At 37.0% G+C, this 18,444-nt stretch overlaps 1 protein-coding gene across 1 annotated transcript in view; it reads right to left on the bottom strand.

Moving 5' to 3' along the window:
• Positions 1–18,237, bottom strand: part of LOC149084176 (5-hydroxytryptamine receptor 2C-like) — a 136,813-nt gene extending 118,576 nt beyond the window's left edge. The window contains exon 1 of the mRNA XM_089235455.1: positions 18,136–18,237. The gene's annotated coding sequence lies outside the window, so the exon portion shown is untranslated. The remainder of the gene's footprint in view (positions 1–18,135) is intronic.
• Positions 18,238–18,444: the final 207 nt, after the last annotated feature.

Genomic DNA, 18,444 nt, shown 5'->3' with positions numbered 1-18,444 from the left:
ATGCAAAAACATTTTGATCTCAACTTTCCATTTATATCTTCTCAAGCAAGAAAATTAACGTCTCCGTATTTTGTTAATATCCAACTGCATAAATTTATATAGTTTTAAAATAAATTATGAGCCCGTAAAGTACATCGAAGAAATTCCACTTTTTCAATGCGCATTTTTTTAAAGCAGAATTAGGCAGATGGATAACTTGAAGTTCAAGGAGGCGGGTGTAAATCGAAATACATAGCGTCCCTCTAAAAGGGGGAAAAATTCAGGGTGTTTTAAAAACAATCACCCGATTTGAAATGGGTATATTACGAAAAATGTTGAACGCACACACGCATAGGCACTTAAGATTAATTTTATATTACGTGGGTAATCATAAAGTTTTCTTACAAACCAAATTAAAGGTGCACAATATGTCCACCTTGGGATGCACGGCATATGTCTATACGGTTCCTGTTGGCTTCATTTTAATTTTAATATTGTATGGTAATATTGATGTCACGTGATTTTATCATGCGCATAAGCTGTTTTTAATCTATTTTTTTGAAATGTTTAAAAAGTTAAGTGTTAAAGATATGTAAAATTCTATACCAGCATATATGTAGAATAGCACATTTAATCAAGAATATGTGAAAAAGTGTTTATAATCAATATCAATGGTTAAATAGTATTTTAATGATGTTTTTAAATTTGACTTTTTCTCTTGTTAAGACCCTTAAAGCAGTGGTTCTCAACCGGTGCTCCGTGGCCACTCGATAATAATAAAATACATCAATAAATTTGATAAACAAACAAAAAAAAGAAAAGAGCCTACCGCAATATAAATAATATACTAAAAAGGGCTCCTCGAGTAAAACAGGTCTCGGCCATAGAAATTATACACTGAAAAGGCGAGTCAGAAAAGGTTGAGAACCGCCGCCTTAAGGTAATCCCGAATTCAGCAAGCATCAAGTCGCAATTCTGGCAACATAAATACGTTAGGGACCACACATACATTCCGAACATTTTTGAGCCATCCCGCTTATGAAGTTATTTTTATTTGGTGTCTAGAGGGGTGATGTTATACCAAACTCTGACTGTATAAGATTTAACCTGTTTCACGATGCGGTCTTTGCATGTGTAGAAGTTAAAATAGAGCAAAAAAAGGACGATATGGCTCAACACATTTTATAAAGTAGGTTACATGTCTCAAAGCGAAATTATATGCGTGTACACAATATGTTCTAAAGTTCGCAAGACATTGGCTTAAGTTGAACAATGTGCACGCTTCACAGTGACAGCAACACATTTTCTACAAGGGAGTTCCACACCAAGGGGATAGCGCACCACCCTCTCGATGAGCGTAAAAATAAGGCTGCCATTCAGAATCGGAAAAAAATTGTAGGTCTCGGTCTAAGTTGTCCTCGTGTGCAGAAAATGACCGTGGTGCGACAAAAATGATCAATTGTTATCTTCCACGAAATGGTTTCTACTATCCTTGGTCGATCTTCATCTTTGCGCAAATACGGATAGCCATTCTACACATATTTGTGGATATCACAACAATTGCTAACAAGAACTAGGTACTGAACTTGCCCGGCTTATTTGTCTTGTATTTGATAAATTTGCATCGTTATTTACATGAAATAAAATTGCTCATTAACGATTGTTTTTGGTCCAGGACTATGTGCATATAAGATTTCAAGTACCAAATGCCTGAAGCGAGAGCAAATCTGTAATTAGCCGGTGATAAGCTCTAATGTTTCGGACGTCAAGTCTAAGATACCACATTATTTCACGGTACCGATTGCGTAACATTCTTTTTGTGAACGCATTTGGTCTCTAATACCTGTTTCACAAATCATCTACTGTTATTTACGTTAAAATCGACTAGGGAGTCAAAATTCCTAATTCTAATAGAGGTCAAAATGACCTGTGTTGGCTGTTCTAGGTATTTATATGATTATTTGTTTTAATAATTAAGAGAGAGAGAGAGAGAGAGAGAGAGAGAGAGCGTGCACCACCATAGAAATATAAAAATTTGTCACACTATTTCGTGATGTATTTTAAGAAACGTCAGAAAATATCAGCTTCGTAGTTCCATTGTGTGTTGAGATAACACAAGGGAAATTTGAAAAAGGGTCAAAATGACAACGGTGCTTCTAGTGTTAAACTGTGGTCAAAGTGAATTTGCTGCCTTGAAATGCGTATGAGGCTTGGTTATTTCTTAGATGTGTGCATCATTGAAATATGTAGGAGGATTGTTTATCTCCTTTAACCACCAAATATCCATACGAGGCATGTGCATCACTTTAAATGCGTAGGATATGTAGGAGGGTTCCATATCTGTATTCATAAGGAGAATATGTTTTCTTACCCTCTCCCCCCCCCCTTACCCCTATGCGTAAGAGATATAATGATCCTTTCTAGACACGCGTAAAGAATAAAATCTGGAGTCCTTGAAATGCGTAGATCTATTCATCCCTAGAAACTTGGTAGAGGCTTGCTGATCCCCCATCCCTTGGACATGGGTATGAGGCTTGCGTACGAATAAAAATGCGTAGAATAATAATCTCCAACTTCTCTTATCATCAACTTATTTTTTTGTCGCCGGTGCCTAAATCAATTCCCCCGTTTGTTTTTCGTCGGTCCGCAATAATTACTCAACTACGAAATTTTTCAATCACTTTCATCGGTCCACAGTTTTGAAGAATTCGACGAACAGTGGCGTAGAGGACCTACTGACCTCTAGAAATACATATAAGGCGTGTATATCCAAACAGTCATATATGAATATTATTATCTTGAATAAATAAACAGCCTATTAAAATATTTACGAATTTCTGTTATGTTTTCAATATCAATATTTCTCAACCGGGATTTCGCAGAACTCTGTTATCACTTAGACATAGGTTGGAGGTTCTGTAAGCAGGCCGTGTTTCCATCATGGGGCTCGCAACGGGGCTCGATGCCTGAGGGCTCATAAGTTTTCAAGGCCCATTCGGATGCCAAAAAATTAATTAAATATAAATTTAATAAAATTTTAATAACATATAATTAATTAATTTTATATCGTCTTGGGGGGGGGGGTAATGAGCCCTTGATACACCTCTATCCCTGCATACACCTTTGCATCAGCAAATGCTAAGGATAAACAACCTCAAAAAGTTGTGATTGCCAAAGGCACAAATTCATCAGGAACGGGCCTTATGTGTAAGCAGGATTTGAGAATAATAAAGTCAACTCGTTCAAAAGTTTTCCAGAAATTTTTGTTCAGTATGCTGCCTTTCTTAGCACATGGATCGTTATCTGTAGGAAAATGTAAAAATAGTGCCAAACACACTCATCAATATACATTTAACTGCCTCAAGCACCATCAATGCCAGCGTTCTAAGAATAGAAAAAAAACAGAAACGAATTAACCTGATTCTTTCTTATCAATGAACGTGAACTGACCACGAATGAATACACAGAAAAGGAAAAACTTCCTGCGAATCTATCAAAAAAAAAAAAAAAAAGAATAAGGGATTAGTATTAAGGGGTCGCTACTGTAATTCATTTGGACTCGATTCTTCCGCTTGCACTACTATTTCGGGAGAGGAATCCGCTTGACGAGATAGGATGACAGAAACAATAATAAACAAAGAAAGATAAACTGGAAGAAGAAGTAAAAAAAAAGGCAGATCATATAAATGCCATGGACATGAGAACAGGATTTGCAATGCTCTACAACTCGCAGCTGACGCACACAAGACCAATCGATATCCTCTGTTTTTCGTCCCGGAATAGAAAACAAACACACAAGAAAGAACGTATACTGTACATAGCAGACAGGTGATATCCTCCTCTCCCTTTCTACCTCCCCCCCCCCCCCACACACGCTTCTTTTCCTAATAATACCAAGAAAAAATGCGGCGGTGCGCGAAATTCTAGCTAGGGAAGGCTTACATTCATTGCGTAACACATACGCAAAATAAAAATAAAAAAGTGAAACGTGGTAAGCTGGACTTCCTCGCCACAACCTCGATGGGAAACCATCTGAAGAATCCGAATATTCCATTATGTGCGTCGTTATATTCGACTGCCCGGGATATTGCCCAGATTTTTTTTTCTGATTCCCACGTCCTTGTTATCGTACATTATTCCCGTTATATTCATGGATCACGTCAGGCAAGGAGAATAAGTCGGATTTATCTGATCATATATATATATAATAGGTAAAAAAAGGAATAAAGAACGAACTCTGAATGATTTCCTTTCTGTAGAGATTGAAACGCCACTGCTCGATAAAAAATGAGGTCACAGACGCAATAAGACTGAAGGATGTACCGAAACTTTCCTGTGAGGAAGAGATTATTGCCCTTTCTACCAAATTGAGAACGTCCGGAAATAAATCTTCATTTCCAGTTACGACAAACACCTAGTCTCTACTTCTATGTGAGTTCTTCGAGGACTCTGCAGTATGAGGAGTCCGACTTGACTACCATACTTTTCGACTGTTCCCTTCTGTGCCGTTCCTGCACAAAATGTGCAAGAATAGAGCGTTGCTTACCACTAGAGATGATGAAAGCCTTGTTTACTTCAATAAAGACACAGAGTAGGATGTTTGCTTGCCTATAGACATGAGTACTAAATTTGTACATGAGTACTACATTTACGTACCCCCTACAATGCATGAAAAGCGTCTGTACCCACGAAATACGTAGAAAGCGTGATGGCAGAAGGAATGCGCAGAAAGCGTACGTACGCAAGGAAGCCATACAACACGTGAAGATGCAAAAAAATATGTAGAAAGTGTGAGGACGTAATAGATGCCTTGGAAATCGCGCGATCCCAAGAAATGTGTGAAAAGCGGGCAAGTCTGAGAAAAGTGCAGAAAGCGTGCGAATCCAAAAAATTCGGTGAAAGTGGGTAGACTCCAGAAATGCATAGAAAGCCGGTTGTCCTTGGAAATGAGCAAAAAGCGTGGCAGTTAGAAAAATGAGTAAAAAGTGTGCAAGCCCAAGAAATGTGTAAAACCACGAGGACCCAAGAATATCAATGCGTGCGTGGAAACGCTAATTCATCAGAACTCGATTCCCGCCCGCGTGTACCACTATTCCTGGAGGGGAATGCCCTTGACGAGATAGGATGACAGAAACAAATATAAACAAGAAAGTTAATAAATAAAAACAATGAAAAAGGGCAAATCATATAAATGTCACAGCCATGAGAACAGGATTTGCAATTCTCTGCAACTCGCAGCTGACGCACACAAGACCAATCGATATCCTTTGTTTTCCGTCTCGGAATAGCCAACAAACACAGAAAAAAAGTACATATACTATACATAGCAAACAAGTGCCATCCCTTCTCCTCTTTTCCCTAATAATACCAACAAAAAATGCGGCGGTGCCCACAATACTAGCTAGCGATAGCTTTCATTTATTGCCTAACACATACTCAAGAAAAAAAAAGTCCTGATAAGCTGGACTTCTTCCTCGACGGCGAAGACATCTGAAGAATCCTAACATTCAATTATGTGCGCGGTTATAACCGAATGCCCGAGATATTGGCCACACTATCCTAGGCCCTCCCCTGCCATCCGGTCCCGTACCGTAAATCGGCTACGATTCTGTTAACCAGGTGAATTGTAACTTGGTGACTTATTTTTTGATGCCAAACAGTGCGGGAAAATTGCAATTAGTGGTTTGACTATTTTCTAAATTTTTAAATCGTAATCACATTTCTTTTGGATTTTCGTATTTCTTTTAAAATTTGTGTTTAATTCGGGCATCTAATATTTCAAGTTATATGTCCGAACGGGGATGTAAATGTTTGGAGATTTGTCCAACCCTGCAATATACGTTATCTTGTTGAAAGTAGCTATCGCCATTGATCTAAAGCATCCACAAAACACAATATACTTGGTCAATAACGACGTTTATATATCATGCCTTATTCAGACGCTCATGAATACGAATTGAAGAGCCCCCCAAAGCATGCCAGGAAGACATTTCCCAAACTATCGCATTAGCGCCACCAGCTTGACGGGGTTGCGGCAGTTCACTCGGCGTCCCTGCTTTCGTGCAGTTCCCACAGAACTCTCACTCGTACATCTGCTTGGTGTAACTAAAACCGTGATTTATCGGACCATATCACTTGTTTCCAGTTATCCATTATCCAATCTTTGCGCTCCTGAGTGAATGGAAATGCTTGACGCCTTTTTTTTTTCTCTCTAGTTAGCTGCAGACAGCAACGGTGTTCAAAGTAGCTTTCGGCTTCCTTATCCGATACGATGCCTTGTACTGGGAACAGTACATTCAGACATCCTTTGAGACGATATTTTACTAAGATCGGCTTTTTTTTTACTTTTGAAGACCAAACGCACCCCCGCGTCCCATCTCAGTGAAATATCGAAGCGCAATTAAGATCAGCTGCAATTTACTACACTGTTACTGTTCAGAGGGGTGTTTGTGGGTTTGCCTCTTGCGGGCTACATTAATTTTTTTGCGCATTTCTCTCATTTTAGTCTTGTTTTCTTGATCAGTAATTCCTCGAATTCACCACCCTGTCCTATAACCCGCTTTGCTCCCCTGCCTGTGAATATGACCGTGTCTCTAAGTCCTTCCTTTGGTTATTCACATGTTTGCGTACGCTTTTGCTCGCTCACATGCTTGTGTACGCTTGTGGTCGCTCATATGCTTGCGTACTATGTTGGTCATTTACATGTTGACACACTCTTAATCACTCTCATGGTAATATTTATTAATATTATTCTGATGGGCATTCCCATTCTCGTGGTCTCACACACTCTCTAGGGCACTCTTATGCTAACAAACTCTCTACGTTACTGTTTTTCTTTGGGCCATTCACATACTTCCATATTGTTTTGGTCACTCACGTGGTCACGCGATTGCACACATTTTTGGTCATTCATGTGCGTGCACACTGTTTCAGTCACCCACATGCTTTCACACTGTTTTGGTCATCCATATGTGTTTGCATACGCTCTAGGTTCTTTCAGTCATTTTGTCATTCATATGCTTGCGCACTCTCTAGATTACCCTTTTGCTCACTGACGTGCGTGCGCACTATTTTGTTTACTCACATGCTTGCAAACTCTTTAGCTCACTCGCTGACCTAGTCTCTTGCTCTCTGGATAGAGGCGGATGCATGGTTAAAAAATTTTGCCGCTTTACTCCCATTATATATTCATTTTCTGAGCCAATAATTCCTAAAATTGGCCGCCCTTTCAAACTTGCCTGCCTACGGCGGCAAGCATAGATTACAACCCGCCCAACCTGTAAATATGCCACTGTTACTGTTTTATTGTCTTTACAAGTCTTTAGACTCTCACGTTCCGCACGAACGTTCATCCATCATTGAAAACCACAAGTTGCACGTTGAGGCCAAATTTTTTGCTTCACAGTGCAATCTTTAAACACTAAAACTATAGCTGCTCTGGAACTTCTTGCAAATGACACAGTTTCACTGATACTCTCTCCATAGCTCTGAGCTCCTACAATCATCCCACGTTGACAGTCTGTCAAAAATTGCGTTTTTTGCCTATGTCTTCACAAAACTCACGGTCTCAGGAGCTTTCTTTTCATGAAAAGGAGCTTTCCTTTTCATTTCCTGTCTATTATTTCAGCATCAACAGTGTGACAATATATCCCATTTGCTCAAAACTGTCCAAATAATAAAGTGGCCACTCTGTGTATAACATGAGTGACCATAGCTTTCTTGATTACAATCATCTGTTTGTTGAAATCATAAAAAAATTATAATTTCTATAAAATATTTTCACAAACAAATTATTATTTATTAGCTGAAATTAATCGATTCGAATAGAGGCAAGCCGTCTATTTATTTTGTGATAATTGCCGATTTCTTCGGTGCTGGTCACCAATATTTTGCAGTTTCAGTGTTATAAAAATTCATGACTTCATCATTTCCACTTCGCAATGTGGGAGCCAGATTGCAGCAGCAGTAGAACAAGAAATCCATTACTCATACATAAGTAATATTTAAGTCCACACATTCACTCAGAACACGGATTTCGGCACGCGTCAATGCGTCAGAGGAACGTTTAAAGGTACATTTAATGGTAAAGTAATGGTTTTTTTTTTTACAATTTCGGAATCATCATTTGCATTACCCTTAACTGTTGGTAGTTGTAAGCGCAGAGGTACTGGAGCAAGGGATTTTGTGGTTTCTCGAGCAGCCACACTAGATTATAGTATACTGGCTAGTATATTTGAAAATCAATTTGTTTGCTCGATGTTGTAAGTCCAGTTCGAACACCCCAGGATTTTCTTAGAAATCAACATCTACATAAAGCTTAAGATGAACATTCACAGATCTGAAACACTTCCGTGAACCCTGCGTAAGTCATTAATCATGATAAAAGAAATGCTATGGAAAATTTGACATACGTGAGCAATACACTCGTTATTAAGAAACCTGATAGTATTGTGCATGTATAGTTTTATGAGTGGGTAAGTGTGGGGGAAGGTGCTGCCAACTGTTAAAATATTTCGAAATGACAAATCCGCTAGTGATTGGATGTTTGAATTCATAATTTTCTACGTTGTGGTCTGATTGCTTGCTCCCGGTAGACCTACTTGTTTTAGCACCTGAAAGTTGGAAAAGCTAAAAAGGACAATATTTACGAATTATCAATCTGTAGTCCCTTAGGCCCTTAAGATCGATAACCACACGCATTTATTACAATGCTCACGTGAATGTAAAATATGCTTTAGAACCTTTTGTGAGACTATTTTGATACGTCCCGTTTTTGTCTCGATAGAAGTATCCAACCCTCATGCAACGGATGAGATTCCCCAATTATGAACTTCACAAATAATAATAATCATAAACACAGGTACTTGTGTAGGAAAATATCACATAAAATTCTAAAAAAAAAACCATTTTAGATCTTATCGAATAGAATATGCTTACGAGACACTGTTTTGGACCAGTGTACATATACTTAATATTTTTACTTATAAAAGTCGTAAACAACTAAAAAACTCGTTTGGGGAGAGAAAGACAAAAGTTTCATGATTAATTCACCTTATAGAGCAGAGGAAAACAATCGATTCCTCCAAAACGTCTCACGAAAATTTTGCTTCGTTTATCCTTCTCGCAGAAATATTTTTTCATTTACCAAATGAATGCATTTTCTTAAAAGCTCTCCGACAGAAACATTTGTTGACTTCTATGGATTAAAATACTGGTACGAGAGAATAATTTTAGAGTAAATACAAAATTTTTTCCTTCTCATTTGTGACTTGGCTAATCAACTGAGTCCCAGCTGTAATGTTAAAGCTTATAGGTATCACACGTAGTAGAGAAATTAGGGTTAGCCCATAAGAGCTTCTACGGCCCAGAAACGCACAATTAACTACTACTCACGTGCACACGCGCTTGGAAAAATAGCACTCTGTGAACCATTGGTAAGTGGAATTTATCAAAGGTCCACCATGCATTTCGTTGTAATGAGATGTTTAGAATTATTCTTCCTGAAGAAGAGTGATTGTTAATTTTCCATTATTCAAGTACCCACTATTTATTCGTAGAAGGTATGCGTTGCCCTAGTAAAGCAAAAGATCCCTCTATAAATGTTGAAAGACTTGTTCACCACAAAAAAATTAGTAGGGCAGGATGTCGGCGTACCTTTAGACATGCGTACGAGGAATTTAACAGTAGCAATGCATAAAAGGTATGTGGACCCAAGAAATGCGTCGAAACCGTGCGGATGCAAAAATGCGTAGAAAGTTTGTGCACCCAAGAAATAAACAAAAGGAGTGCTATTTCAAGAAATACTTTAAACAGCGTATGCATTCAATAAATACGTAGAAAGCGTGCGAGGAATGAGTGGAGAGCTTGCCGGCCGAAGAAGTGCACAAAAAAGTGATAGGAAGCGTGTGGAATCAAAATATGCGTAAAGGGTGCTGACCCAAGAAATGAATAGAACGCATGTGGACCCGAGAAATGTGTAGGGTGTTTGCTTAGCCCCCCCCCCCCCAGACATGCGTGTTAGGCTTAATTAACTCTGAAATTGCAAAGGAAGCTTTGGAACCAATAAAAATGTATGAGATTCTATGCGCATTCCCATAAAACTTCCCTCTAATATACTATGCCATAATTTATGTTTTACAATTTTTTAAATTAATTAATTCAAATTTTCCGCTATCGCTGAATATTTTTTTACGTATTCCTAAATACGCCCCTCCTCTCCTCCCCACTAACATATCTCCCAGGGGTGCGTGTACTCAAGGTTGGTAATCTCTGGTCTAAAGATTTATATCTTTCCCTGTTTATAAAATTTCAGCGCACTGTGATATTCACACGTGCCACTAATCTTTTAACGGCCAATGTGTTCGCAACAGTATACAGTGCAGTGTTTTGAAAAGTGAAGTGTTTTCATGTAAGAAAAACATTTTTCCCTATAAAGCGAATGTTCCCAGTTGCGAACATTGGCCGTTAAAAGGTTAGTGGCACGTGTGAATGTCACAGTGCGATGAAATTTTATAAAAAGGGAAAGATATAATTAGAGAATTATTTCTTTCCCTGTTTATAAAATGAGATTACCAACCATGAGTATGCAATTTTATGGGTTTATGCATTTTTAATGCAATTTGGCATAGCCACCCTTCAGACACGCCTAAACTTTTCGAACCATGCATGGGGTTCCCCCTGATGAAGACCCACTGCATAGGTTCTATTTCAATCTCATAAAATAACCAATTTTTTCTTTAATAATTCTTATATGTGCATATATATATAGTAAAATATTCGTTGTTGATATTAAATTTCATGATAAATTGAAAACAATCTTCTCATAATCGAGTTGGTTTCCAATTTGCCATGAAATTTATTATCGACAATGGATATTTTACATTGTTTATACACTACACTGCATATTTATGCTGCCTATGACGCTGGTATTGGTGAGTTTCGACAAAAATTAATTAATTTTGCAACATCTTGTTCATATATATATATATATATACACACACATACTGAGGGAAAAATTTAGAAAATCCACTCAAATCTTAATTTAGCCGTTAAAATGTTAATGTCATGCTAGAAATATTTTCGCTAATTAATGCAGCTTTACTAGAAATAGATTTTCATTGAGGATGAAAATCCGTGTTTCTAACCACTACGAAATTCACTAGAATTGTGTCTGAAAACATAATGTTTAATCGTGCATCGCAGTGCTCAACGATCCACCCACGAATTCTCGATGTTTATTCCTGATTCAGATTAGAGATATTGATCAATTCAACATCACATTTAATCCGCTTTAAAGCATTAACGTTGTACTGATTGGAGCATATGTGAAAGTTGTCATATAAGTATTGTAATCTAATTCCGATGATAGCGCATGCACGGTGCTTGCGACTCAAAAAAATGTTGCTAAGCCCTGGCGTAAGTCATGAAGAAAAAAAACACCACAAAAAGTAAATGAAAGATCAAGCACACTCATCAGTGGAATATGATTACTAGATTTAAACAGATGTTAATATATCCAGAAAGGAAGAGAGATGAACAGACATTTAAGAGACTTGTTTTTCTATCATTAGAAGTCTACGTAAGGATAGTATTGAATACTGAGGCGTAGGAAATCCATCTCCAAATGGGTTAGCAAATCGAAATATGCCAAAAACACCTTGACGTAGTAGATTCACGTTAATGACTTGGGGTGTACGGCTATTGAATGAATCTTCCTCCTCCTCACTGATTCATTAGACATTCTGAGCTCCACTAATGATCATTCTGGATTCGGTAAATGCCTTAACTGGCACCGGGAAATAGTATTTAAGCAATCCTTGGCAGACTGAATGACTGAAGAGATATATATTCTACGAACACAAAACACACACACACACTTGAAATCGAGGAATGACTCGTAATAGCGAACGGAGATGAACATTTATCACGATGATCCATCATTAATTTTACTGTTGATCTTTTTTTTTTTAGTCACGTGATCAATCTGAGAGTAGACGATGGTTCTACTAAATCACAATTTAGGTGGGATCGTAAATCATCCAAACGTTATAATAAACGCCATTTTCATGTAAAAGTTCATATTTTTTGTTTCTATTCTGCGATATATTGAGTTATTACTCACTGCATGAAGATATCATAATGTGAACTAAATGTTAGCGCTGGAATCCTGGAACATTTACTGTGGCATAAAAAGTCCCATTGCCATAGATTTATTAGTTTATTTACTCATTTCACATCACATTCAAAATTTCTTGGAATGACTGCATAAGAGTCAAGAAATACAGTTTTATAAATTAATTTTTGCCATCTCAGAAAACCCTGGAACGCGTTTTATTGGTCTATACGTCATGAAATTTGGAAAACCGGTAATTTATATATGATGCGCTTGATATATATTTAAAAAAAAAACAAGTATATTGCTGAACTTCACCGATAGGTGGTGTTTCTGCTGAATAAATAATCCTAGGGATGTCCAATAAATTCCCTTTTGGTTTTTAATAATGATTTTCATTCGCAAAACCAGAGTTCCCACAGCAGGTAGCAGAAAGTTAGCCTTCATTCCTAGACCATGTCAATAAATGCTGTTTCTGAGATATGAATGGGTTGCAATATATGACTGCTTTTCTTCTCGGTAAGGCCTGTGAGTGCAAGTACCACCTATATACACGAATCATCATTTTTGTTTTAATTATATAAATAGTGAATGCGTCGTATGAACGTTTCATGGAATTCCATTTCCCTTGAGCCCGTTTTATAATCTTAACTGACCTCGAAACCTTGAATGGTAGTACAAGGGTTCTAGCTGTAGGCTCGGCTGAGAGCTTCCTCGTATCTGAATGACAATTCAAAGACACTAATAGTCGAAGCAAATGACTTTCATTGAGTATTACAGAAAAAAACTTGAAATTGTCTGGTGCATCCTTTTCGGGCTAGTAAAATAGAATTGAGTCAGTAAAATTGAGTAAAACCGTAGGAAAGGGCCATGCGCTTATATATACCACACAGGTATAATAATATCATAATCATATAATATAAGTAAAATTATGATGGTGATATATTGTGCTGATGAAAAATATAATTCATAATTAGTATCACAAACCTTTGCGTTGGAAAATTAATTTCGTTGAACCTGTACGTAAAAAAAATTAAACATTGAGTATGAATTATGAAATTCCAACTTATTAGACGGTTATTATGCCACTGCACTCACGTAAAAATAAATAATGATCCTGGAGACACTTGTTAAGCTAACATCACTCTTGTTACCTTAGTTCTTTGTTTTAATAAGCTCTATGAACATTACCTTATTATAATTCGAATTGATCAAATAAAGTTCGGAATTTTCAATTTGTTCTGTATAATTAGCAAACATTTTCGGCAAGATATGTGTTGTTTGTAGAATAACGAGAAAAAAAACAACATTAATTAAGGAATATGCATTTTATCTTGGAAATGTACGGTACTTGTGCCAACAAACTATTGTGTAAATAGTGCAGTAATAAAATCCATAATCAAATTAGATATCGGAATTGTCGTACAAATATCATGATACGAATGCAAAGGCCAGAACATTAAAATTGCCCAACGACGTGGTTGAAAAATGCATGCCAATAAAAAGTATGGATATACGCAATAAAGCCAAAATATACGCAATAAAACCAAAATATACGCAATAAAACCAAAATATACGCAATAACAAAGTCTTTTTCAATAAAAATAATAATAAAATAATAATTAGATATATATTTATTTACAACCTCTGACAATGAAGTTTGGTGAATGAAGTCAGGACGACCGATCTGGCAACACTGGCGAAGCAAAGCGCTGCACATGCGTAGCGGCAGCTGTTGAGCGTCGTTTGTGTTCCGTGAAAGACTTTTTTTACAAAGTGCTTGTTTAGTGCGTTGGTTCTTAACTGAGAACAGGAAAATGATGAGGAAAATCCACAAGGAATTTCTACCTGAGGGAACGACGATGAATGCTGCAAGGTACATTGAAATTTTGACCCGTTTCATGAAACGTCTACGCAGGGTACGACCTCAGTACGCGCAACAAGGTTCATGGTTTCTTGTTCACGACAATGCTCGCCCTCACACAGCCAATATTGTCAAACAGTTCCTGGCAAAAAAGGGGGTGGTGCAAATTGAACATCCACCATACTCACCAGCTCTCAATCCTCCAGACTTCTTCCTATTCCCACGACTCAAACTCGCTTTGAAAGGAAAGAGATTTGACGATATTCCTGACATCCAACGAAACGTGACGAGGCTAATCCGATGCTTGTAGTGACGACATAAAACGTAATGAAAACTTAACGATTTAATATACGAAGGAAACATAACGAGAAGGATGACACGTGTATACAAATCGGTGGTAGCATTCCAACTGGCATTTTTTCTTTTTTTTACAATCACCAGGAGCGTGAGGAGGGTGCGCCATCTATACAGATAAGAACGCACTACAAGGCTTTTGAACTCCATCCCAAAAGAAGACTTCTTGCAAAGTTTCCAGGACGTGTATAGGAGATCTCAGCGGTGCATAGTAACGGGAGGTGACTATTTCGAAGGACACTAAGGTAACTTTCATTAACATTTCATCTACCTTAATGTTACAGGACAATTCACCGAACTTTATTGTCAGAGGTTGTATATTAGTATAATGCACTGCCCATAAATAAGATTATGATTTTTGTCTTATCTAAGAATGTGGAAATTTTTATTGGTTTTCACTTTGAACGCATCAATGGCGTTCATTCGCAACCCTGAAAGTAAGCTATTCCATTTATTAGCAACCTCCTATTAAAGTAAAAACTCCGTTAGACACCCCAACCTAGATTTTTCTCTTACTAAACGACATTGGTGTCCCCCTTGCCGAAGCAGTTGATTCACGGTGCATTAATAACTCATGGACCATGAGTCATGGTCCATCCAATCCATCACGTTGAAATTTTTAAACACCTCGACCATATCTATCCTCCCGACGCCTACGTTCCTCCAATGTGAACATATTGGAGAAATCAAGTTTTTCTTGACAGTTCAAGCCTTGTGTTCCAAGAGCCCACGTAGCTCTTCTCTGCACTCCTTCAACCAAATCTATTTCAATCTGCAGGTACGGCTTTCATAACCTTACGTTTGCAAGACGAACTAAGCTTCGGAAAAGACACCACTGCTATTACTAAACCACACATGCACCTCGTCCATATTCCTCTGCGAAACCTCTAACGAATTGGTACATGAGGGAATGTACGTGTAGTGAAACCATGTACGTGAAGTTTGTTCCTGTGTACTGCTTGTTATGTGTAGTGCTGTCATCTGCCACCAGTTTTTCTAACTATGAGTGAAGTGTAATGATTGAATAATTTATCGTTGTAGGCCTGTTGCTCTCTGTGGCGAGGCTTTTTAATGGGGAGCGGGAAAGACGCTGCTGAACGATGTTAAAAAACCCCAAGCTGCTCGTCAGTGAGAATTGTATGTACGCATATGCGTACGCAGAATTTTCTCGAGGGGGTTCAGATTTTTTTTCCTTCTGATGAGGGGGGGGGGTTTACGTTTTTTCCTGCAACGTACCCCTATAATCTTGGCTCAAGGGGATCACTCTTCCCTTGCGTTCGCCAATGATCGTCTCTCTTCTAACGGAAGTATTATGGATTTATTATTATTAAATAACAGATTCGATATACACTATATACGCTAGGGTGGATCGAAAAGTTAAAAAATCGAAAATCGAAAATTACTTATGGCTTAGGGTGGGAAAGTTGTTTGCTGGGTGTGTTAGTTTTGCATATATTTTTATTGAAATCCAATTCATATCTTCTGGTGCCCGAAGCGCACCAGAAATACATATATGGATGATGCAAGATCATAGTCATACAGATTTTATTTTTTGAAACAACTATTAACGTTATGTGGGTACTACTTTATCACACACCAACTCCAGTCATACATCGCGATACGGCAACTTCCAACCAAAGGAGTTGTGTTGAAGTTGCAAAGTGAAGGCGCCATCTATCGGTGGTCGCCCTAAGCTTGGTAGGTAAAGAACATGTTTCTGATGTTCCGGATTCGAACCCGTAGACCTTGGCGCTAACCTACATAGTAGAGTACAAACATCTTACCACTGCGCCACTCAGGATGAACTGCAATATTATTATATTGTCTCAACCAAAAGGTAATTTATTTCTATTTCAAATATATGATGTTTAAGATTAAGACAGCTGATGTCGAACTTCAGCGGCCGATAACCGAAGAAATACACCACGTCCTTCATATGATCAGAGAATGAAATAAAATACAGGACGTCACAGATTAAATTCGAACAGCTATTTACACGAATTCACAAGCAGAGATTTGACCAAACACGCTAAATATAGAGTGGCTTCTTTCACATACAAAAGACCTCGTCTTCGAAACTCAACAAACTGCTCTCAGTTCCGTTCTAGTAGAGCTTTTATGCATACGAGGAAATATTACGAGAACATTCTCCGATATTCTCGCGATATCCCATCCATTTTTTTGGCGACCTGACAGCGCCAAATCACCGGAGCTATTTTTAAATTCGCCAAATCTGTCCTCAATTCGGCGAGATTTACAGAGAGATGCGTTAATGACTATTTACACGTGAACGATGGCATAATAAATGATAAATAATGACTATTTACATAATTTTCGTAACAATATTAACTAGTAAAAAATTATATAAATGAAGAATATGTAGCTTAATATTAAGTAGGAAAAAATCAAGAATATAGTTTAATATTAACTAAAAAGTTTTTTTTTAATTACGGTGAAATCGGAACCGGCTTGTAATTTGATTTTGAAAACCATTCTTAAGGTTATGATACGGCTTTTAACGTGTTTGCCTTCTGCATAAATCTTTAAAAAAAATAGAGTTTGCCTTATTATTATCCTATCCGATCCCTTAGGCACAACGGAAGTGCACTGTGTATGTGTATATGTATATACATGTATATATACATGTACGCGTGTGTGTTATATTAATAAATTTCAGTTTAGTTCAGTTTCGAATTTTTATTATTTTATTTTATCAATGAAAAGTCGTATTTGAAGGAATAATAAAATGAATAAAATTAATGAAGCATGTAATTATTTTAATATGCAGGGTGATTATAATAAAATTTCCGTTTAACTCTCTGAGTAGTTTTCCTCAAAAACTGCTTATCCGAATACAGTCAAATTTTAGTATACCTCAATGAGACCATGGGAGAGAGATTTATGGAATAAAGTTCGATTTTCAACCACCAGGTGAAAAACCACCATTTTCCATTTTCCCATAGTTCATACAGCTTATATACCAAGTTTCAAAGGAATGCGTCTACCAGAACGGGTACTATATAGGTCTGAGTAGTTTCAGTATACTAACACTTCTCAGACCAATGTAGCTACACTACTCCGACCTATATAGAGCCCGTTCTGGAGGACGCATTCCATTGGAATTCGGTATATATGCTATACTGGTCCATGGGAAAATTAAAAAATTCCATTTTCGCCTAGTGGTAGAGAACTGAACTAATTTTTATTTCATAAATCTTTCTCCCATTGTGTCTCATTAAGATATCCTAAAAATTTGGCTGTATTCGGATAAAGATTTTGTGAAAAACTAGTCAGAGTACGGGAACTTTAACTATAATCACCATGAAAAATAATTAATAGTAATAATGTGACACGAGAATTATCAAGTACAAACTATGGGGAATTTAAATAAAGCAAATACAGTATAACTCAATAATACCAATCATTAATCAATGTAATTTGGAAAAATGGTTGATTATTACATTATAGGGGAAAAAAAACTAAATCAAGAATATGTTAATATATATAATCCCTTTAAAAGATAATAATCATTGCAAAAGATATTGAAAATTTCTTTAATGAAATTCTACCAACGAAAGGATTGCACTTCTAATGCATTATAAAATTAAATAAATTAAAGTTATTTAAATATCTTGTCATCCGGAAAATGTTATTAAGTACTCTTTATGACGACAGCATTATTTGAAAGAAACTGTCGTATCTAACAATACATAATTCATTCACAATAAATGGAATTTTGAAGGATATTATAATATTGTAGAAGAAAGAACATTTAAACAAAAGGAAATAACTAAAAAAATTCATTAAAAATTCGGAAGTCTCTTACCTTAATTGAAATTGCTTAAAGAAGGCAAATATCGGAGAAAAGTAATATGGTATCTCACAGTCTCGTAAAAGTTTCGATTTTAACTCCAAGTTCGAGTCAACTCTAATTTTCTTACAGCTTATTATGTTTTTAAACTATTCCATATAAATATTTGACAAACACTAAAATAACAGTAATTTCAAACGAACATTTTCCTTTGTTATCTTCAACGAAGGATTAACAAACACCCGACTGCTATCTTATTTTATAATTATTTTGAATCTGATAGAGTGCAGAGGAAAGTACCTTAAGCTGGCACCAGCTGACATC

This window comes from Pholcus phalangioides, unplaced genomic scaffold, assembly GCF_987345545.1.
Source record: "Pholcus phalangioides strain wild (caught in Gottingen) unplaced genomic scaffold, Ppha-v1.0 ptg000008l_1, whole genome shotgun sequence".
In the NCBI taxonomy this organism is placed as follows: Eukaryota; Metazoa; Arthropoda; class Arachnida; order Araneae; family Pholcidae; genus Pholcus; species Pholcus phalangioides.
Note: the sequence above shows the minus strand (reverse complement) of the source record. Positions and strands in the feature narration are given on the sequence as shown.